Source organism: Lissotriton vulgaris, chromosome 4_1 (assembly GCF_964263255.1).
Source record: "Lissotriton vulgaris chromosome 4_1, aLisVul1.2, whole genome shotgun sequence".
NCBI lineage: Eukaryota > Metazoa > Chordata > Amphibia > Caudata > Salamandridae > Lissotriton > Lissotriton vulgaris.
In genome coordinates, this window is record NC_141691.1 from 1,318,283,369 (window position 1) to 1,318,306,249 (window position 22,881).

Consider the following 22,881-nt stretch of genomic DNA (forward strand, 5'->3'; position numbering starts at 1 on the left):
TATGGGGATCTAATTCTAAACTTGTCCTATCATGGATGGAATTGGCATGTGTGTAGTACATTGTAGTCCTACATTCCAGGAGAACATGTGAGGGATGGCATAAAAGAGTGGCTGAGAAATGAGGACAATCTGCTAAGAACTAAGAAGACAAAATGGGAAATTAAGGAGTAGAAATTTAAAGGACCTGGAATTGTAAACACACAGACACAAAACGGTATGTCAGTGACAAATCACTAAAATTACACCCACTTCTACTACAGTATTATTTCCAAACTTTCGAGCAACTTACATACCACACATGGGTACTCACGGATACTCAAATCGACTCACACAGAAAACAACAGAATCAAACAGAAAACACGGGAAAAACACAGCAGGCACAAAGGCCAACACCTGAAAAAACTAAAAATATATAAATATAGTACATGGTGATATAAACTTAATTAATGCATACACCCATTTATTGCAAGTTCACAAGTTTATTTATATCATTATTGACCTCAGCCAAGGTCTACAATCAAGATCATGAAAACATAATTAAGACTCATCCCAGAATAAAACAAAATCACCACAATACATATCACTAATAAACTCATAAAATCTCTTCATTACAGAAATTCTACAAATATTTTAAACGATGTATAAAGTTTAAAACAATTAAATTCATTCAGCAGATTTTTTAGCATCTCCATCACATGTTGATGTGTGTCCAGATTGTATCTCTCTCTAAGACTCTTGCAACGCAAGACATAAAATGCAAAACATTAAAAATATTTTGAATTCCTTTAAAGCAGAAGCTACAAACATATGATTTCTCAAAAATCTTATTTCATTTTGTAAATACAATATTTAAAGGTAAATTTCCAAAGCATAAGGACATAATAAAACATCTAATGGTATGAGGTATTTGAAAGATTATATATATGGCAGGATCAATTCAAAGGAAATATTATTAAATGTTGTACTGTATGATTTCCAAGAAACTCAATGGGCTACACCTATGAAGATTTTTTTTAAATTGTTAATCGCTATTACCAATGTACAAAAGTAATATCAGGCCCATTAGCAATTTGTAGTGGGTTGCAAACGGACCTACCTCTTGAATATTAAGGAGGTAGGTCGCAATTTGTGACCCACTAGGAGCTGCTGCCATCAAAAGGATGGTGGCCTGCTGGGATCAGCAGACCACCTTGTCTGTGATGACTTTTAAGTAAACAAAGCAACCAATTTTTTTAAATGCAGCCCGTTTTCCTTAACGGAAAATGTGATGCATTTAAAAATAAAAAGTTGAAAAGTTTCATTTTTATTTTTTAAGAGTAGGCGATGGTCTGTGGGACATGTTACTGAATTGCAATTTGGGATTAATACATACATGGGGTGGCATGGTGAGCAAAACAACGATTGATTTAACCCACATCTGTGACTGGGGGTGAGTGCTTGAAAAGTTTCTGCACTAAGTCCATCATCTTGTTTTGTTGCTATGGCTTTAAATTAACACCTAATAAGGTCCTAATAAGCCTCCTGAATATCGAGATATTACACCCTAACTGAGCACCACATTTTTTTAAATTAGGTTAGTGAGCTCAATCAATATATGTATTTGATCAGGAACATCACTAAACCTATTTTAAATCTCTTTTTCTAAAAACACTACTTTACAGACACTATGAATCAACACTCTTACACCCCCACTTCACCAGATGACTCCAAAAAGATCTGTTTTACTGCTAGGATAGTGGTAATTTTACTAGGTGTTGGCACCACAGAGGAGTGTACACTTTTCCTAGTTGTAGGTAATCAGTTTTATAACATTTCAACTGTGCTACAAGGAGAAGAGAACCACTTTCCCTCTTCTAGTTAGGCAGATGCCACAAGATGCTTGATACTCCTAGCAAATTATTTTTGTGTGCGAAATGTATGGCGGAAACACATGTATATATTTGCAATAGTGTATACAAAACGTGTGCTAAGGAGTATCAAGCGACTCCAAAAAGATCTCCGGTTAAGAGCCCCTTCGTAGGTGCCCATCAGGCATTGCAGCGCTGGCAACGAGGAGCAAGCCCTGTGATGAAGCATGACACCCTCTGGGGTGTGTAAGTGGATCTGCTTCTATATGGAGTCCTCCTCCCATACTGGAACACAGAAAATAAATCCTCTATCTTTTTCGTCCTTTGAACTCTCAAGGAACCGCACACCCCCTTCTTTGCTCGCCCTCTATCTATTTAGGAGCAAGTGTGCTGGACCTATTTAAAAAAAGGTCCTGGTTCCCTTTTAGCAAAGAGAGTCAATACTAATGTACCATTTTATGGATGGTTCACATGCTCTGTGGCATTGGTTAACATTGTCATAGGTCCCCATGTCAGTTATCCCCTGGCTACAATATATTAAATTGGAAATGTCAGACTTGGGTGAGAACTGAGCTCTTTTCCCCCTCTATTAGTATATCTAAGCAGATCTTACCTGGGTTTGGAAACCATTAATAACCAGGAATGGTCAGCGTATAGAGTCAGTCAAAATCTCTGTCAGAGAGTATGTTAATTTGCAAACCACCCCCAATATGCAATAGTATCCGTCTTGGATGGATACCGCATGGGACAGAGTTCTGCCAACCAGATTCAAGTATGGTATTATGAGGTGGTATTGAAGTTTTCCGGCGGGCCAATATGACTCTACTAATGTGTTAATCTGCCACTGCAATAAGTCCTCTTCCCAGAGCATGCTCCACTTCACTTTCTTCTGTAAATACTATAGGGCTAATTCCAAAAGGTTTCTGTTCAACTTAATTAGAGCCTGTGGTATTAGAAGATAATATGATGCTTTTTAATGCCTGAAATAATTGAACTCTCTTATGCTATGCAGCAACGTTGGTTCCTTTTTAAAGTGTGCCCCACCAAGAGAAATACATTATTTTTTAACGGCATGAGGTTGTGAGTCGTTGGTACATTTTGCATGTTTTTATCTTGAATGTGTTATTATGTATTTATGTATTTATTTATTTGTTGATTGTCTGAGTTTTTAATTTGTTTCTATGATGCTTTTTATCTTTATATTGTAATTTTATGGCTGTGTTTGACTGCTGAAATAAAGTCTACTTGACGATCCATTCCAGAGTGATGACTTTTACTTGTTTATTTTACCAATGTGGTGGTTATTTAGATATATGTAATTCCTAAAGCACCATTCTACCATATAGACATATATTGACCCAAATTATTCCCATTTCAGAAAACATGGATAATAAAAAGTTCATGTGAAGAAAAAAACATATCAGAAAAGTGTATGAGCGAGAAATACAAGAAAAATAATTAGAACTTCAGAATGTTGGAATCTTCATTGAACATAATGAAGTGGCAGGAGGCCAGTATTGGCTGGTAGACGCTTTCCGGTATAACATCCCAGTATTAGTCTTTTAATTTGTTTACAACATTTTACCTTCAGTGGGTGGAATTTTTACATTCCATTTTAGACTTTTTTTTCTTGGACTTTTCCTTTCCCTTGACAGAGACCCTCTCCCATACCTCGACATACAACTTGGTCACAAGGCCTTTAACAACAGAACAGCCCTCAGCAGATGGCTATAATGACTTCGACATTCCATTGTGTTTCTTTCACCCTGCCCGGGTTCTATGAGGAATAATCTGGCTTCATTGGGTTGAATTTTGTTATAGTACAATGGAGAGAAAACATGTGATGGATGGAATGTGTGAATTCATGTTGTCAGGACTATACCATCCAATAAATTTAACTTATTTGATCATAGATCCCAGACTGTGAAGGTCCTTTGGCTCTGCAAACAATACATGCGAAAAGAAAACAGATCAGAACAAAGCATTGCTCGGGAATGCTATAAAATTAATTAGCGCTTCAGAATGTTGGGTCGAGAGCTGCAATGAAGACAATGGAGTGGCAGAGGGCCAATAATGGTTGGTAGAATCCTCCTGCTATAACATTCAAACGTTTTTCTTCCTCTTCATTTGCAACATTTTAACTTCATTCGGTGGAATGTTCTAATTCCACTTTAGCCTTTTCTACCCTTGTGCTACACCTGTCCATTGTAAGAGATTATCTTCTATGTCTCAATTTATTACTTTGTTAGTGGGTCTTTAAAAACTGGATAGCCTTTAACAGTGGGCTGTAATGACTCCAACATTCCAATGTGTGTTTCACTGTAGCCTAATTCTATGTAGAACATTCTGGCTTCGTTGGGGGAATTTTGTTAGGGTACTGTAGAGAGAAAACATGTGCTGGGCGGAAGGGTGAATTCCTATCTGTCGCTGATAAAAATTCTGGACGACATTCCATCTCATTGTTTTTATTTCTCATCACACCACTACAGGGACTGTCCCTATGCTGCTAATAAGCCTTGGCCTTGCGCCAATAGGAATAGTCCAACCTGTAATTATGTCAAGCACTCCCCCCATAACTCCAGAGTTTTGCTCAGTGATAGAATTGTTGTCACAGTTATACTGATAGTGCTTAAGTTGAGCCGTGATTACTGGTGGAGGGCACTGGCACTTATTTTTGGGGGCTGGCAATTCTTTTTTGGCATTGGAATTTGACAAAAGCAGAAAGAGGGAGGAAGAGAATGATGGAAAACTGTCACAAAGGGAGAAAGTGGTAACCTCAAGAGTGAGGAAAAGGGGCATGGAGTGTCTGGTAGCAGATTAAAGAGGCATGAAGTTAATTTAAGGCTATGCCACCTTGCTATTCCACATGATTACATTTAATACCACTGGCAGCGGGCTTCTGAGCTGAGCTTTGTCCACTGGCACTTATTCTTTTACAAATGTAGCACTGATTATACTGTCCAAATAATGCCACCTGTCTGATCATATATCATAGCCTCAGACGGTCCTTTGATATTGTGCTTCAGTGTCATATTGAATAATGACATCATTAATAAATACGTGTTAAAAATATGCATACATGTATACTTAGCAATCACAAGGTGATTATGGACGGAGAAATTACATTTTTCAGACACTCCCCCCCCCCCAGTCACAGATCTGGGTTGAACCCATCGTCATTCTTTAGCTCACTTGGTCACACCAGTTCAGGCCCAGCTATATGCAAATCAGTCTTGACCCTGTGCCTCATGGGAACAGTCCAGCCCAAACTACCAAGCCAGGACTTCCCTGGACCCGGTTTCCGGGTAACACCCCTCATCAGCCAGGTTAGCTAGAATCCAGTTGCAAAGTGAGCAAGCAATTGAAACCCTGAAACCGGTCCTGGGATGCTTGTTTCCAGTCCAGGGAGGACCTGGCCTTGCAGCCTAGGCTGGACTGTTCCCATTGGGCGCAGGGTCAAGACTGATTTGCATATGGCTGGGTTCAAACTGGAATGGCATGGGGAGCAAAAAAAACGTTGGATTTAGGCCCAGATTGCTGTACTGGGGTGAATGTATGACATTGTGCTGCACTTTGTCCATCAATTGTTTTATTTACATGTATACTGACACACGTACACGTTCGATATTTCTGACTTAAACGTGGCGCATGTACACACAAACCGAGTTCCATGATCTATCTTTGTAAACACTAACTTACAGCGTTGTTCATTTATAGCTATTTCATTCCTCCACAAAGCAAGTCAAGTCTTAGATGCCAGCGTTGTGTTTCTTTTAGCATTTACATCGAAACAATCTCGATATGTTCTTTCATATATACCCGTTTGCATTGTTTGTCACCTTGAATTAATTTGCGGTACTATTTTACTTGCTGTGTACTCTTTTATAGGATACTAGCTTTTACACATTTATTGGACAAAGCATTTTTCATGGGGCAACTAAAATGGGAGATGTCATTAAATGTGTTTTGAAGTACTCATAGTTCACGTTGAACACGGTTTTATCGCAGCACAATTTACTTTATTTCTGAACAGAAATAGTTTGGTAAAACGCTTGGCCGGGGCAGAACTAGGCAGTAAGAAGCCTATTTTCTCTTACATAACACTCCTTTTCTCCTCTTTCGGGGCCATGTGCATCCCTGAACAATCACAAAATCGAAGGCATGCCCTTTCCTCTTGCAAAACACTTGCGCTCATGCACAAACAAGATAAATTACTTCTTCGCCACCCTGGTAACTGCCAAAACGAACTTTATTTGCGCCCCACAGGAAACAGAAAATCGGTCCGACATTCGCGCGCTGAAGCTGCCTGCATTTTAATTCAGGTCTCTGAATGCACATCAGAGAAGGCCTTCTGATATTGAGGACAAAAGCCCCTGTGTTCGCAGTTTGTTACTCAGAACACCCAAAATAGCTTGAAGTCAGCAGTGACATGTTGTGAGGTTCACAACTCTAAATGTGCAAGTGTCTCTCGCTGGCAGGAAGCGTAGACGTAGCGAGACTTTCCAAGGAGCCCGGGGTAAAAAGAAGCCCGTCTTTGTCCCTGGATGTTTAACTTCTAGTTGTGTGCTTCTCTTCGGCGCAAGGCTGTTCGGAGTCTGGCTGTGTCGAGCAATGTAAGTTTTAAATATTTCAATATAATGTTCCCTTCTTGTTTTAGAAAAAAATGAGGGTTTAATACAGTAGGGAGCGAAAGTATCGCCTATAAGAGGTACTTGAGTACGATAAAAAAGGAAGTCAGGATCGCGAGCTCAGAATTCAGAAGTGTGAAAAGGCTACAAAAGGTATAATTTGTGACTATTTTACATTGCTCGTTGAGTCTGGGAATTGCATTCAGTTTATTGTCGAAATAAATTACCAGGTGCGTGGTTTCTGCAAACTGCTTTTTTTGATGACGAATCTGTTGAGTTTATGCATTGCTTCTTCAAAAATGCATTTTCGCCACATTGTACTCTGAGGTGATCAGTAGTCCCTAAGTAATTGAAAGAGCGCGTGGCTTTTGCATGGAAGTCACCCACTCGCAGTTGTGTATGGTTTTGCATAGGAATCATCATATCTCGATCTGTTGCTGTGTGCAGGGCGCTGCAACGGGTCCCTCTTGTTTATTGGACAACAAGGTCTTGTGATAGGTTTAAAAAGAAGCGCGCGGACCGTATGAAAACGACATAGTGGGCTGTGCGGGCTGATGGCACGCGCCCCGATGTTCTTCAAACAAGTGCCAAGGACTTCGATTTTCGAAACATAAACGTACACAGTGCAGCGACGCATAATGGCAATAAGCGGCGCGGTTTGGATGCTATGGTGATATGTATTAGCGGTTAACCAACGCCGCACTCTAACGCTGACTTGGGTTCTGGAATCCATATTGATGCAAACATTATATACTGTATTAGTGAAGGCGAAAGGTGATCTAGGAGCATATGGTATCTTCTCTTCATTTTGATTTCACAAATTACTTTCTCTAACATTTCCGCATTGCTTCAGAAACAGTTGGGCAGCACAAAATATAAAGGGGCAGATTTACAAGCCCATTGCGCCACTTTTGCGTCACTTTTAACATGGGAAAAGTGAGGCAAAAGTGGCGCAAGGGGACTTGTAAATCTGCCCCAAGTATTTTAAATGGTGTTTAATCACCTGCCTTGCGCCTGACAGTGTCAACACTAGGAAGCACAGTGAGCTGTTTCCGAAATGACTGTTCGAAATGACAGACGCTAGTCGCTGGCTTATACATTATATACATTCTAAGCAGGTTTCTTTCTAATGTTATTTGCCATGAGCTGTTCCTGTGAGTGTCCATTTATACAGTGGTGCAGGAGTGTGTATCATTTCATACCAAAGTAAACAAAAAACAAATGCCTACAATGAAAGGCATAACCCTTGTCCGTACTTGACCTGCGCGCTTTAAGCAATTCTACAATTGAAAAAAATGCAGATTTTAAATTCATGTGGTTTCATTCTAAAAGGATCATTGCAAATCGGTGGTCCACTCGAGGACAGTGTAAAGTCAGATAAAACATTCTTATTGTGGGCTTACAGAGTATGTTTAAAGACAGTCATATAACTTTAAGGTGTCCTCTCTGGAGCTGTTCCAACAAACGAGACATCCACGCGTGTCACTGCGTTTTCTCAGGGTCCTGCGTGCACTGTACTTGTTACTGCAGTTCTGACGAAATGAAAGTAAGCTGCTAATAAAATGCAGGTGCGCCTATTATGGATGACACTTGGCAGCCCCTGGCGTCTGCACGAGATCGCATGGCTGTATAAGTGACCCAGTCAAGGCCTTGCCGGATGACTGTGACTGACAGTCGCTGCGACCTGGAGACGCTCGGTGACATGTCTGAAATAGGCCACAGGCCTCTGACAGCACCAACGTGGCAGGTGTCCACATCACAAACCACACTAATTGGCGCCCAGTCTGGCAGCGCGGTCAGAGAAGGCAGTGGGGAAGACCTTGGGGGCAAGGGGTGTGTAGGAGAGTGCAGTGGGGGCAGTTTACTGCAGCTTCTATGCTGTGCGTGCCACCTGAGCACCCTAGCCACAGCTGTACGGGAAATAACAATGATTTTTTTCTTCAAACCATGATGTTAACTTTGACATACCAACATACACTACCTAAACACTACCTAAATTAAATGGGCGTAGATGTCAAAATATAATGTTTTGCATCCCTGAAAAAAATTAAAATATGGAGGAACAGACTGCACTAATTTTAGTAGAGCTTGGTGCGTAAGCCGTATTGGTGCATTGTGTTTTAACCTCTTTGACGCTGATGAAGGAACCGCTCCGTCATCAGCCGTGGTGGCGCTGAGCTGATGACGGAGCGGTTCTGTCATTGGCCCGCCCGACGCGCCTGCGCGGCGCGGATTCTGCGCCTGCGCTGGGCGTTCTATTGAGCAGGCGGGGCCATGACGGAACCGCTCCGTCATCAGCACAGCTCACCCGAGGCTGGTGACGGAGCGGTTCCGTCACCAGCGTGTGAGCGCCGCGCGGCCCCCCCGCCCCTTAGATCTGCGGCGGAATAACCGCTGCAGCGAAGGAGTTAACTCCAAAACTGGTTTCATTCTATTTGACCTAGTATGCCAGTGTTCTTATATTGAGTGTCTCTGCAGGGTCTTGGCATCCTGTGTATATAAAGCAGTGGAGTGATGTGAAAGCTCCACAATGTACTGCAGCTCAAAGATAATTTAATGTAATATCTAACTGATGTGCGAGGACTTATGAAACCTCTCTGTAAGCAGGGCACTGGTATTATGCAACAGGGAGGACCAAATTATGCGGAAAGAAAAGGCAAATTATGTGGCCTAATGCGGCGCATTTGGAGATAATATTACTTCATTATTTAGTCGTTTTTACACTTGTTAACACTGAGCCGTGGCCGGTCCATTGGGGCTGAGGGCCCGTGCCCCCCCTTTGCCCCTCACAAACAGTGTCTGTCAGGCTGAACAAAAGTCAGCCTGACAGATACTGTTCATTTTCTGGTCAGGCAGCCAGACATGCAAATCTGCAGGCTCCTGGCTGCCTAAGGTGAACTTTGCTGGGCTGAGGAAGTTACAGCTCCTGTCGGTGTGACCGCCTCAGCTCAGCAAATGTCCCTGAGACCCTCCCCTCAGTGACGAGGGGCAGTGGCGTAACAAAGGTTAAGGGGCCCCCACTCAGAATTCATGGAGGGCCCCCTATCTGGATTTAATCCGGAGCTCTCAGGCCATAGTACTGTTCTGAGGGAACCCCCTGCAGCTCAAGCCCCCCCCCCCCCACACACCGCCGGGGCTGGGGAGACCTGTGTTATGCCACTGACGAGGGGTAGCGTCACTGATTGCCTTGCACCTGGGCGCTTCACATTTAAGCCCTGAAGCGCCAGGGTCGAGTTTCAATCAGTGACACTTCATCACAGAGTGGGGTCAGCAGTCTCACTGAAACCAATCCAACTCTGTGATAAAGGTGGAACTGCTTCCTTCCCTCATTGGTTGACCTTAGGTCAGCCAATAAGGGAAGGCAGCAGTCCCAAGTCTCCTGGGACCTCTGTGGCAGAGCTGCAGGTAAGTGTGTGTGTGTTTAAAAAATTGTTTTTTGAAGCGTGAGTGCGTGCATGTATGAATCTTTGGTAATGAGTGTTGTGAATTGATGTATTTGTGTGTGTGTGTGTGTGTGTGCGCGTGCATGGGAATGCAAGGCTGTGGGTTTATATGTGCATGTGTGTGTGTGTGTGTATCCCATCTGCCCCCCCTCCTAAAATTACCATCCACCACTGTTAACACTGTTAACACTGTCAGACACAGGATGCACCAGTTGGTACTACTTTAAAACCTAAATATGGCAACAGAACGGTGACCAGTCAACCTTCACAAAGTGCCTTCCACTGCACGACTGCATGTGTTGATGTAGTTTAGTAACTTTTAATCCGTATTGATCTAGAAATAATTTATTTTTGTTAAAATCGGCAAATTATGCAGTTGATGATGGATTATGCGGCAAATCCATAATTATGCGAAAAACACCACAGTCATGCTATCACATAAATCCAGTGGCTCTGTACATAAGCAAGAACTGGACGTGTCAATACCCCGTCAAGGGTAGTAAGCACTACATAAATGCAATTTAAATGCAATTTATTAAATGTGGGGTGTCAGAATCAGTTCCATACTTGTGAGTGTGTGTTATATCCATAGACGCGTCATCATGTACACCATAGACTACTTTTCATTAATATGTTCTCATAATGTGATCAGTGTCATCATTTCCCTTTGTACAGGACGCAGTATAGAGAAGGGTAATGTACTAGAGCACCATGCTGGCAGGTAGTAGTTTATTGAAGCATTTACTTCATTACAAAGACATTGCTTAATTTGTAAAAAATTAAGTGCCAGGGCCCTGCTCAGTAGGCCACTGAACCCTCCACCACCCATACCCTGACAGCGCTGCTAATAGCAGTACAAACATAACACCTGTACTGTAACTATAGCCGGTGCGGAAAATTAAGTGCCAGTGCTGAGCACCACAAACCACCCGCACAAATTAAGTACTGATATGGTTTTAATGTATTCATAGTCATATTTAATAGTCTTTTTTTATAAGTAAGCACAATGATGGCTTAGGGGGAATAGGTTCTGAACCAAACAGACAGATTCCATATGTAGGAAAGAACCCTAAAATGTATTGATGAATGTATTTCTTCTAGGTCCATGAGAAATTTGAAGGCATCTTTCATTTTGCTATTTCACGTAATTCTCATCCACAAGATGTTTCTGGCAGCGCAACATGTCTCACAATGAGACCGTTTCTTGTGCATAATATGTTGTAGGAATCCTGGGAAGAACACAAGCTATTTGTTTATAGAATATAACCGAATATATCAAAGGTGATGAGGTATGCATTTTGAGAGTACATTTCACAGTTCGAAATTAACATATAACACCTTGAACATCAATTCCGAGTTCTTGCTTCTCCCTTTCTTACCTGAGACAGGAGGTTTTACACATGGTCAGTGACGGCTACCGCCCCCCTCCCTGTGGACCCACATCAACCCAGAACACATTGACACGGAACATGATTGTCTTTGGAAGGCGGGGGATCGCAAAACCCCCGGCCGTATTTATTATGATACAAAATAATACATTATTAAACAAAAGATACAATTTTATGCAAAAATATTCAGGAACATTAGATACAATCATATCACAAGTATGATAGGCTAACCTTAACAAGATTCTAATACAGCTTGTTTCCTAACCGAATCTAACATCCTCCTCTGAAATCTTTTGCATACTAACATTTCTGGCCATATGGCGAGGTCGCTAACCGGTGTCAGGTCCTACAAGCTGCGCCCTTACCGCAGGTGGGCATGCGCAGCCGAGCCCGTTTATTACTCGGTCCACCCGTGCAGCCGAGTCCGTAAAATTACTCGGTCCACCCCGTGAACTCCATTTAACCACTGAAGGAGGGCCCTTACTCGCATCATACGCTGATGTCATGAGTACGCGCGGGGTGGCTACCAGCCTGTGGAGAAGTGTGGCTCAGGGGTTAGAGGCGGCAGACCCGGAAGCTGAGATCGGTCCTGGACCAGGGTTCAATTCCCCGCCTCGGCGGGTCTTGGGCTCAAAATTTCAACAGACTCGATAATTCTCGTTCCGGTGCCTACTCAACTCATGGGTTCACACTCTGCGACTCTGGGCAATAGCTTGCTTAATCTCCACTACGGCCCCTCGCGGCGGGATGCCTGGCTTTCACCTTGTGGATACCCTGCTGGGGTTATCTCACAGGGAAATACCAGGACGGGTTCCCAAGGCAAGCGCCTTGATGCCTTCGGGAGATACGTGCGCTATATAAATCGCAATACATTTACATTTACATTTAAGGACAGCGTGACTCCCCTACCCGCTCCCCTTTGCAGCACCAGTTATACCTGCCCCTGAAGTTCTAGGAGGGGCCAGTGACCCCTCCCCCTGGGCGGACACCTCCAAAGGATGATGCCACTCTGTCAGACCTTAAAATAGCTGCTCACCGGTCATGACCTTACCGCATGTCCATACCCTAATAAATACGACGACCTGTGGAAAAAGAACTAAAGGACAACTACACTATCTAAATCAACATGTCATGACATACCATCGTCAGGCTACTAGGGGAAAAAAGGCCTAAACAAAATTGCAATCAACATTTTATGCTTCAACACCACTTCCCAAACAGGAAACAAATAATTAATACATGACAATACACACAATAAACAGGTAAATAATATGCATCCAACAACATTGTAACCGATATTTATGCTTCAATAACACTTCCTAAACGGGAAATAAGTAATCAATACACGTCAATCCACACAATAAGACATGTATACAATATGCACAAAAACACCGCAAAGTTCCAGCGATGGTGGGTGGGGAAAATTAGGAAGCCCCGAGCGCGGGGCACGACCAGTGTGGGGGAGCATCCAGGCGACAAGTAGGGCCACCTGAGCTCTCCCCCTCCTTTATTCCCGGGAGCGCGGGGAGGGGGTGGCACGCCCCCTCCCCCCGCCCCCCAGCCGCCCGCCCCTCCGACCCAGAAGACTGCACAACACCTTCCGGGTCAGTGATCGGGCGCCAGCCAGCCGGTGGTGCGGCGCACTCCCGCGTCATCATTGGACGCCGGGAGGTCACGCCCCCACCACCGGGAGGCAAGGGGAGTGGGGATCGCCGCACCACCATGCGGGTGGGGGGGGCCGAGGGCCTCCCTTTTCACATGGTCAGTGACGGCTACCGCCCCCCTCCCTGTGGACCCACATCAACCCAGAACACATTGACACGGAAGATGATTGTCTTTGGAAGGCGGGGGATCACAATACCCCCCGGCCGTATTTATTATGATACAAAATAATAAATTATTAAACAAAAGATACAATTTTATGCAAAAATATTCAGGAACATTAGATACAATCATATCACAAGTATGATAGGCTAACCTTAACAAGATTCTAATACAGCTTGTTTCCTAACCGAATCTAACATCCTCCTCTGAAATTTTTTGCATACTAACATTTCTTGCCATATGGCGAGGTCGCTAACCGGTGTCAGGTCCTACAAGCTGCACCCTTACCGCAGGTGCGCATGCGCAGCTGAGCCCGTTAATTACTCGGTCCACCCGTGCAGCCGAGCCCGTTAATTACTCGGTCCACCCCGTGAACTCCATTTAACCACTTAAGGAGGGCCCTTACTCGCATCATATGCTGACGTCATGAGTACGCGCGGGGTGGCTACCAGCCTAAGGACAGCGTGACTCCCCTACCTGCGCCCCTTTGCAGCACCAGTTATACCTGCCCCTGAAGTTCTAGGAGGGGCCAGTGACCCCTCCCCCTGGGCGGACACCTCCAAAGGATGATGCCGCCCCCTCAGACCTTAAAATAGCTGCTCACCGGTCATGACCTTACCGCCACAGGCCAGCATTGTTACCCGACGATCTTGCCTCCCCCCTTCCTACTCCTAAGAACGGTCATACTCACCTCGCAAATCCCTCTAGCCATGCCAATATGTTATTCGACCACAGGACGTTCCCCGCCTCAGTCAAGTGTACCCCGTCCCGCAGGTAGAAATGTTCCCCCCAAATAAACCCATGAGGTATTGTCTGCAACCGGGGGGCTCGAAATAATTTGTCCAATTGTGTGTTGATCCTCTTTACCGAGTGATTCAACGCCTTGACTGAGTCCCCCCCTCGCCACTGCCACCGAGGAATAAGTTGCGACCAAACTACCGTGCAACCCGGGCATGTCCTGGCCACCCACCCCGCAGTGGAGATGATTTCTTCTATAAGGATGCGCCTCCCCAGTTTGGCCATATCGTTCTCTCCCAGGTGAAGTATCACCACTGACGGGGGGCGGGTTGCTGCAATAAGAGTTCCTGAAAGTAATCTCTGAACTGGCTGATGCATAAGCCCCCCCTCCCAAAGTAGGAAACAGAAAACCCCTTTTTCTCCGCCCTTCTCCTCCTTTCACTTGAAAGAAAAACATGTTTTGCGTGCCGCACATAAGAGTGGCCCACAATCCAAGTCACCAATGTCCGTTGATCTTCTTGTCGCTTGTGTTGAGCTGCTGTCGTTCCTTGACGCCCCTCGGCGAGTTCCTCCTTTGCGTGACAGGTTTGAGAAACTGCAAAAACCAGAAAATACCAGGCGTGAGTCACCTTGCCATGTTATAACATATCAATCCGTACATATCGTTTGTAACATTCAGACGACCATCTTCCAATTCTCTTAACCTTTTCTACTGGGAGTCCCCTTACAACTGCCTCAGTTGCTGCCCCAATTCTGAAAAAGTGGGTACCAAATTCAGTAGGATCCCGCTGCCTTCTAAAGACCTCGACATGCGAGACCGGGCAGCAAGGATTGGTCCGAGCCCGATGGAGCACTATGGTATCCCCCCATCCCTCCTGGTCAGTTTTTGATCTTTGAATTGTCACCCACATTGTATCCTCTCTGATCATAACGCAGGCCACTTGGAGGCCGCCCTGTTTATCACCTTTTGACGTCGCTACCAACTCGCCTATCCTTAGAGCTCCATAGAACGCTAGTGCGAACGCAGCTTTGAACAGCAGCACCTCCCATGTGAGCTACAGATGCCATGAAGTGCCGCTAATAGGGCTGTGAGCCTTACTAGACCTATCGGCTTTCTCGTATCCGTCGAGTGTCCCTGTATGCGGCGCCAACCCCTCAAAGCCTTGCGCACCACAAAAGTGTTCGTAGGATCCCTCATGCCTTTGGCCTGTGCGAAGAAGGAGACAGCCGCCCTGTGCCTATTTGCAGCTGCCACTGAGCGCCCTTCTTTGTGCATCAATTCCAGATAAGCTACAAAACTGTCCTCTTGCGCCCAGCTAACCTCCCACCCGTGCCCCAAGAAAGTACAGTAAGACAAGAACGCCCCTTCGTATGCTGTCTTGGTCCTGGGGGCTAAGCTAGATGCCACAAGGTGCGGTAGTCTGGGGCACCAATCTGCCAGAGAGCAGCCGGGAAATGTGCTGGCGAGGGGTCTGCTACAGGAAGCTGTTCCCAGAATACCTGCATTTTAAAGCGAGAAAGGGCGCCAGCTGCATTATTGAGGACGCCTGGCACATGTTTGGCTCTGAAAACTACATTCCATTTCAAGCATTGCAGCACAATCTCCTTTACCAAGTGCAGTATGAATGGACACCGTGCCGCTTGCTGGTTCATGCATTCTATCATGCTCATGTTATCCGACAAGAACACCACTGACTGATTGCATAGGTGTTCTGGCCAAACCATCAATGCTACCCATATCGGGAATAGTTCCAGAAAGCCGATGTTGGTGGTCAAACCCCACGACCTCCACTCCTCAGGCCACCGCTGGGTGACCCATTTGGTCCCCAGGATGGCCCCAAAGCCCTACCCTACCAGCAGCGCCTGTCCATAAACCCAACTCTGCTGATGTCATGGGGGGGCCGGGCCACACTATCCTGCCATTAAAGTCCTCCGGGAATGCCATCCATATCCGCATATCCTGGCGAACCTCCGATGACAACTTAGTGCGGTGATGTTTCTCATGCAATCCCTTCATGGCTTGGGCAATAGAGCGTGAGAAGGGGCGTGCCATTGGTATGACCCGCAATTTAAAGTTCAGTTGGCCCTCCGTCTCCTGCAGTTGTTGTAAGGTAACCTTGTCTTTGAGGAGGCACTGACACAGCGCTGCCCTAAACCTCGACACTTTGTCCATGGGCAACCCGAAGCACCCCTCGACTGAATCTATTTCAATGCCAAGGAATTCCAAACAATTAGACGGGCCAACCGTCTTCCCTGGCACCAGCGGGACCCCAGAAGCCCGCATGAGCACGCACAATTCCTGCAATGCCCAAGCACACTCCCGAGTACCAGCCGCGCCTAGGAAAAGGAAATCGTCTAAATATTGCATGATCTGTTTGTGGCCCGTCGACTGCCTCATGACCCATTCTAGAAAAGAGCTAAAAGTCTCAAAGTATGCACATGATATGGAACAACCCATAGGCATGCACTTATCCATGTAAAATTTGCCTTCCAAAGCGAAACCCTGCAGGTGGTGGTCCAAAGGATGGACAGGTAGGAGACGGAAAGCAGATTCAATGTCTGATCCCCGCAATAGTTCCACAGCCTGGTCAAATGAAGCGTACTTCACACACAAATACCCTCATCTATAGCATCATTCAAAGATGCCCCTCTTGGTGCCGATAGGTTGTGAATCAGTCTAAACCCGCCCTTCTCCTTCTTGGGTACTACACCCAATGGTGAACACACAAAGTCGGGAACAGGCACCTCCTGGAAGGGCCCAGCTATCCTGCCCAAGGACAGCTCCTTTTCAATCTTAGCAGTCACTACTGCAGGGTTATGCTGTACCGATAACTGATTCCTGCAATGTGCGCTGCCTGTGTATCCCCCTGCCGGGGTCCGGAAACCTCGGGAGAAACCTTCCTGCAGTAGGGCAGCCGCTGTGTGGTCTGGGTATCTGTTCAACCATGGGATCATTGCCAAGACGTCTATGGGAGTGGGACCAACCGTGCCTTCTACCCTATTCTGGTTTCTTCCCCCCTCTCTGACTTTCATTACCATTTCTGGACCTGCATGTTGTTTCGGGATGGGAGGTGTGAGCGCAAATTGCGCAGGCATGTCTAAATTTACATGTGCCAGCCGGCCTCGCACAGGAGCATTTATTAAAGTCCCAGCACACACCCCTCTTTTCCCCCCGCACCCCCTATTCTTCCCCGGGAAGTCGATCCCCTGCGCTGACCGAAAGGGCTGCTGAGGTTTTGCAGAGTACATCTTGACTGCACTGGTGGACTGGGTCGGGCCGTGTTCCCTGAGAACTGCTTATGCCAAGACAGAGAGTCAACCTTGTCCCAAGTCAATGATGAGTCAAATTCCTTAGATTTCCTAAAATTCACATCATACACCTTCCACGCCTCCCCAGGGTACTGCTCGCTCCACCCTACAATCCTGCTCTGGTAGCAAGCCATTGCTGCCTGTACATTAGGAGGGCGTTCGACCGTGATAGCCGTAAGGATCGAGAAGGCCCTGATCCAATTAAGCAAGGTTTCCTCCACCCTGAATTTAGCACACTGTACTCTCAATTCGCTAGGGTGCATCCATTCTTTCAGTACTTTGGCATTCTCCATTTCCCTGTTGTCCAGCAACAGAGAAAAAATATAAATATACTTTCCCGCCCAAATCATTTCTTTCACAGCCCGGGATATATGTTGTGCTAGATCCTCACTCCTGGACGGGATTGAACCGTCCCCCAAGAGAGGCAGAGCCACCTCCTTACCATTTCCGGACACTTGAGCTGGTCCACCTTCGATTCCGTTCGGTTGGGCGGTATTCGCACCTGCAATTGAAGAAGAAGAGGGGCCCGCAGCACCACTAGCAGCCGTTGCTGCCCTAATTTTTTCCACCATCTTAGCCGCCTCAGCAGTATGATCCGACGTGTCGGGCAACATACCCCCCTTTTGCAACCAAGGCAATATAGCCGCTACCTGAGCTGTAAGTTCGGGCGGGACTGGGGCTTCAGAATCCGGCACTACTGCCGGCACCACCGGCCCACCTGGGGGCACGCCCTGCGGCGCTGAAGGGCTAGGTAAAGGGGAGGCCGGTGGCGGGGGAGCCCAATAGGTGCTCGCCCGGGGGCCGTCGGAAGCAGCCCAACAGGAGGGACCCCCGATGGCAAGTCAGGGGCCGGTGCCGCAGGAACCGGAACTACCGGCTCAGGGGTAGTGGGAACAGCCGGAGGTGCAGGGGCGGGTGCGCTGCGCCTAGATCTCTTGGCCTTGCTCCTTCCAGGTGAGGTGTCGAAATCCCCCCTTGGCAAAGGCACCGTAATCTGCCGTTTGGGCCTACCCTGTGGGCCCGCAATACCATCAATCCTCTCAATCATGCGAGCCTCTAGATCGTCAACCTTACCCAACCTTTTATCAATGGTATTCATTCTACGCATCATGGCTTGCATCATCATCTCCATTTTTGTCCCCTTAGCTCCTGGCATTCTGCTGCCCACTGTACGACACTCTTACTGCCCGGATTTGCGACCCGTGCACACTTGTACCTTCAACAGACGGAGGATACGCAGGGGGCTGTGAGCACCATGCAACTGCGACTACAACACACCGGCTTGTCCGATTGTCAGGGGTGACCAAACTCTAACGTAGACCCACCCGGCGGCCACTAGAAGCAATGAAATGCGAGCCCCCCGCTCTCCCCTTAGCGCCGACGTCTTGCGTGTTCTACTCTTAGCGTCCACTGTACCCGAATTGCCAGATGAATGCTCCGGAACGTACGGTCCACACTCAGGGAGTCTGCTTTCAATGTTGCGCTCCCACACACCCCAAACAGCAGTCCTGCTATCAGCGCTGACCTGCAGTGACAAAGCAAAAATTATTATGACTTTTGAGACAAGGCGCTGCCGCGTTCCACATGTTCTCTTTCGGCCGCTGTCTTCCCAAGACTCGATTCAGAAAAGGGGGTGGTGATGAACAGAGTGTCTGAATTAAGCAGACCACTCTTACCCAGTCCAAAGATCAGGGCTTGATCCATCACCGTTATTTATCTCACTGCCCCATCCCAGCTCAGAACCTGGCTATATGCAAATCAGTCTGTCCCTGGCCCAGTGCATCATGGGAACAGGGCAGACTAAACTACCAAGCCAATTCTTCACCAGAAAGGAGACAAGCTACCGGGGATCGGTTTCTGGCATTTCAGCCGTCTTCGGCCCGGCTTGCTTGAATCCTGATGGAGCAGTGAGAAAGGGACTCATGTCTGAGTATACCCTGCCACACCTATAGTGGCCAAAAACAATTCAGAAAAGGGGGTGGTGATGAACAGAGTGTCTGAATTAAGCAGACCACTCTTACCCAGTCCAAAGATCAGGGCTTGATCCATCACCGTTATTTATCTCACTGCCCCATCCCAGCTCAGAACCTGGCTATATGCAAATCAGTCTGTCCCTGGCCCAGTGCATCATGGGAACAGGGCAGACTAAACTACCAAGCCAATTCTTCACCAGAAAGGAGACAAGCTACCGGGGACCGGTTTCTGGCATTTCAGCCGTCTTCGGCCCGGCTTGCTTGAATCCTGATGGAGCAGTGAGAAAGGGACTCATGTCTGAGTATACCCTGCCACACCTATAGTGGCCAAAAACGATTCAGAAAAGGGGGTGGTGATGAACAGAGTGTCTGAATTATGCAGACCACTCTTACCCAGTCCAAAGATCAGGGCTTGATCCATCACCGTTATTTATCTCACTGCCCCATCCCATCTCAGAACCTGGCTATATGCAAATCAGTCTGTCCCTGGCCCAGTGCATCATGGGAACAGGGCAGACTAAACTACCAAGCCAATTCTTCACCAAAAAGGAGACAAGCTACCGGGGACCGGTTTCTGGCATTTCAGCCGTCTTAGGCCCGGCTTGCTTGAATCCTGATGGAGCAGTGAGAAAGGGACTCATGTCTGAGTATACCCTGCCACACCTATAGTGGCCAAAAACGATTCAGAAAAGGGGGTGGAAATAGGGGGAGCTAAAAAACGGTGTTGGATCTAGCCCTGATCTCTTGACTGGGTGAGAGTATTCTGCTTAATTCAGAAACTCTGTCCATCACCACCCCTTGTTGTTTAATTGTCTTCCCAAGACTCGGCACCTCCTTCAGCCGCTTGACCGCCGATAACAACCTGAAATACAAGAAAAGAAAATTAGGAAGCCCCGAGCCCAGGGCACGACCAGTGTGGGGGAGCGTCCAGGCGACAAGATGGGCCACCTGAGCGCTCCCCCCTCCTTTATTCCCGGGAGCGCGGGGAGGGGGCGGCACGGCCCCTCCCCCCGACCCCCAGCCCCCGACCGTCTGACCCGGAAAACTGCACAACGCCTTCCTGGTCAGGCAGCCGGTGGTGCGGCGCACACCCCCCGCGTCATCATTGGACGCCAGGAGGTCACGCCCCCACCACCGGGAGGCAAGGGGAGAGGGGATCGTTGCACCGCAGAGAGCCCCCCCCTTTTCATTACAAGTGTTCATGAAACCTTTATATATACACAATCACTTCTTATATACTGAAGAGGTAGAGACCACAGAGGCAGGCACACTTATTAAACAAAAAAGGATTTCTTGACATCCAATAAGCTACAGTGCTTAATTTGAGCCGGTGGTTGCCGGTGGGGGTCGGCACTTATTTTTACTCATCAGACATTTCCCAAAAGCTATAGAAGGATAAACACACAAAGGGGAAAGAAGGAGGAAGAGAGAGACAGAAAATCCATCAACAAGGGTAAACAGGCACACACAAGAGAGACAAAGGGCTAGGGAGAGTCGGGCAGTGGATTTAAGAGGACTGAGGTGGATTCACAACTACGCAGCCTTAGTATTTGGTGCATTGGTGCAAGGTAAGTGGTTTTATTTATTTCATTTGACTTATCCCGTCGTCTGTTGACTTCCACCACCTCCACCTCGCCCGCCCCATTGCTCTTAACTGTTCGAGATGCTACTGATATTACAGCACGTAGTCCAAATTAGTTACTGGGTCACATTTGATTTCACTGGCATGGATATAATCATTTTCTAGTTTTAATACCCTGTGCAGTACTTTCAAATTTATATTTTGCTTAATGCATCAGACTTTCAAGAAAGCTTACTATTGGTTCCCTTCAAGGCAGCTACTAGGTGTACCTGAGGATCTGTTGTTACTAAGACTTTCTGAAAGTGGATGGGTTTTGTGAATCTGAGCACTTGGTAGCGTTGCAGTTGATTTTCACAAACGTTGCAGTAAGCTGGAGAGGATTCCTTGTTGTAAACTGAACCCTGTGTGCTATGTATTCTATGTAAGAAATTATATTTTTCAGAAATACCATTTTATAAATAGCTCCAGGTTGGCCTGATGTGTTAATGTATGTGTCTGTACACTTATTTCACTTGGATTGAGTCAACCAAAAGAGGAAAGATACACCCCAGAAATCAAAAAAGTTCTGTGGTTTGCTCTAAGTTTGCAGCTCAAACGTTTCTCCTGACCTCATATTGTAAAATATATTGATGCCAACGGATCTTTTGTTAAATTTTACTCTGTCATTCTCCATTTTCTTAGGGTTATAGGGCAGCTGACATCATTTCCTATTCACAGAGTTAAAATCCTGCTTCCTCATTCCACAGTATCTACCTTGCCCTCCGGACAATGAATTGGGTGGGGTGGTTTTGATAGCAAGACTCAAGGATTCGGCGTTCCAAGAAATACTAGGGATTGACAGAACGTACGGAGTTTCATTCCATGGAATCATGCAGACGTACAGAAAAACTCAGCGAGATTCCATGGAATTCCGCCAATGGGCATAAAATGTGCATCTCACGCTGCTTGCGCTACAATTTAGCGCAGGTAGCACAAGCAGAACTAAAAATCAGTGCGATTGGCACTATGCATTGCATAAGAGTGCATGCTCATTCAAGTTGAAATTTCTCCTGCTCAAGTCGAAAATCAACTCAAGCAACAGCAAATCTACAAACGGTAGCCCTCTGGAGAATGCCAGTCAGTGGCATAACAAAGCCCACTGCAGCCCCCACGGTGCATGGGGGTCATGGCCTCCAAAGGGCCCCCTCCGCGGAGTACCCTGGCCTTGGAGCTCCTGACTAAGCCTGAAAGGGCCCCCTTCATGTAGTTTTCAGGGAGGGTGCACCCCATGTTTCATTATGCTAGCAACGCCGGTGATCCCCCGTAGTAGAAAATCATGCTAGGGGATGCCAAACCTCACTCACAAGCTGGAGCCTCATGGGAGACAAATTGTGCCAAGTGGCGATTGGTAGAATTTGTCCTGAACTCTGCTATATCTAAAAAGTAATGCGAAGTGGCCAAAATTCATCCTATTCCATGGGTGAAATGAAGCATTCCGCCATCCCCTAGAAAAGACCAAGGGAGGGCACATATTTTTGAACTGTGTGTATTACCCATATATTTAGGAAAAGTGGAAAAACAGAGGTTTGATGACAAGTGGCCTAATTCTATTGATAAATGGTAACCCTGAGCATCATCTAGTGATGAGGGAGGACCTTGGCACATCATAATGAATCACATAATGCCCACCTTGTTGGGCAGTCATTTCAATTCCATTTTTATAGAACACACTATCACAATACCATCAATTGAGCCTGTTTTTGAACATTCCAAATGTTTTCAGATCACTAAATAAAGCCAGAGGTAGAGTAAACACGATTCAATATATAGAATTATGGATGGGTAACTGAATTACAGGGATGTTTTGCACCGAGGGCTGCTGAGTTACATTGAATAAACAATGAGAGCGAAGCTACCATAGCCTATCCTCCTCTGTCACGTCCTCCCCACTCCACAGTGCAAGTACCACCAGAGCCAAAGCAGCACTCATTCATTGAGGCCAGTATCAATTGCCTCAGACACTGCCACTGCAGACCATTTTATGGTAAGAGTGGGTGGTCCTTTCAACAAGGCTCAGGCAGCACAACCTGAAATCTGTTATTGCATTTTGGGCAACTGCAGCTGGCCTTGATTAACTTTCTTGAGGCGGTCAGAGCTCCCCCAGATTTTG

General features: G+C 46.4%; 1 protein-coding gene across 1 annotated transcript in view; it reads left to right on the forward strand.

Annotated features, from left to right (window-relative positions):
• The first annotated feature begins 6,302 nt into the window (after positions 1 to 6,302).
• CDH19 (cadherin 19) overlaps positions 6,303 to 22,881 on the forward strand; it is a 1,234,526-nt gene continuing 1,217,947 nt past the window's right edge. The window contains exon 1 of the mRNA XM_086965550.1: positions 6,303 to 6,460. The gene's annotated coding sequence lies outside the window, so the exon portion shown is untranslated. The remainder of the gene's footprint in view (positions 6,461 to 22,881) is intronic.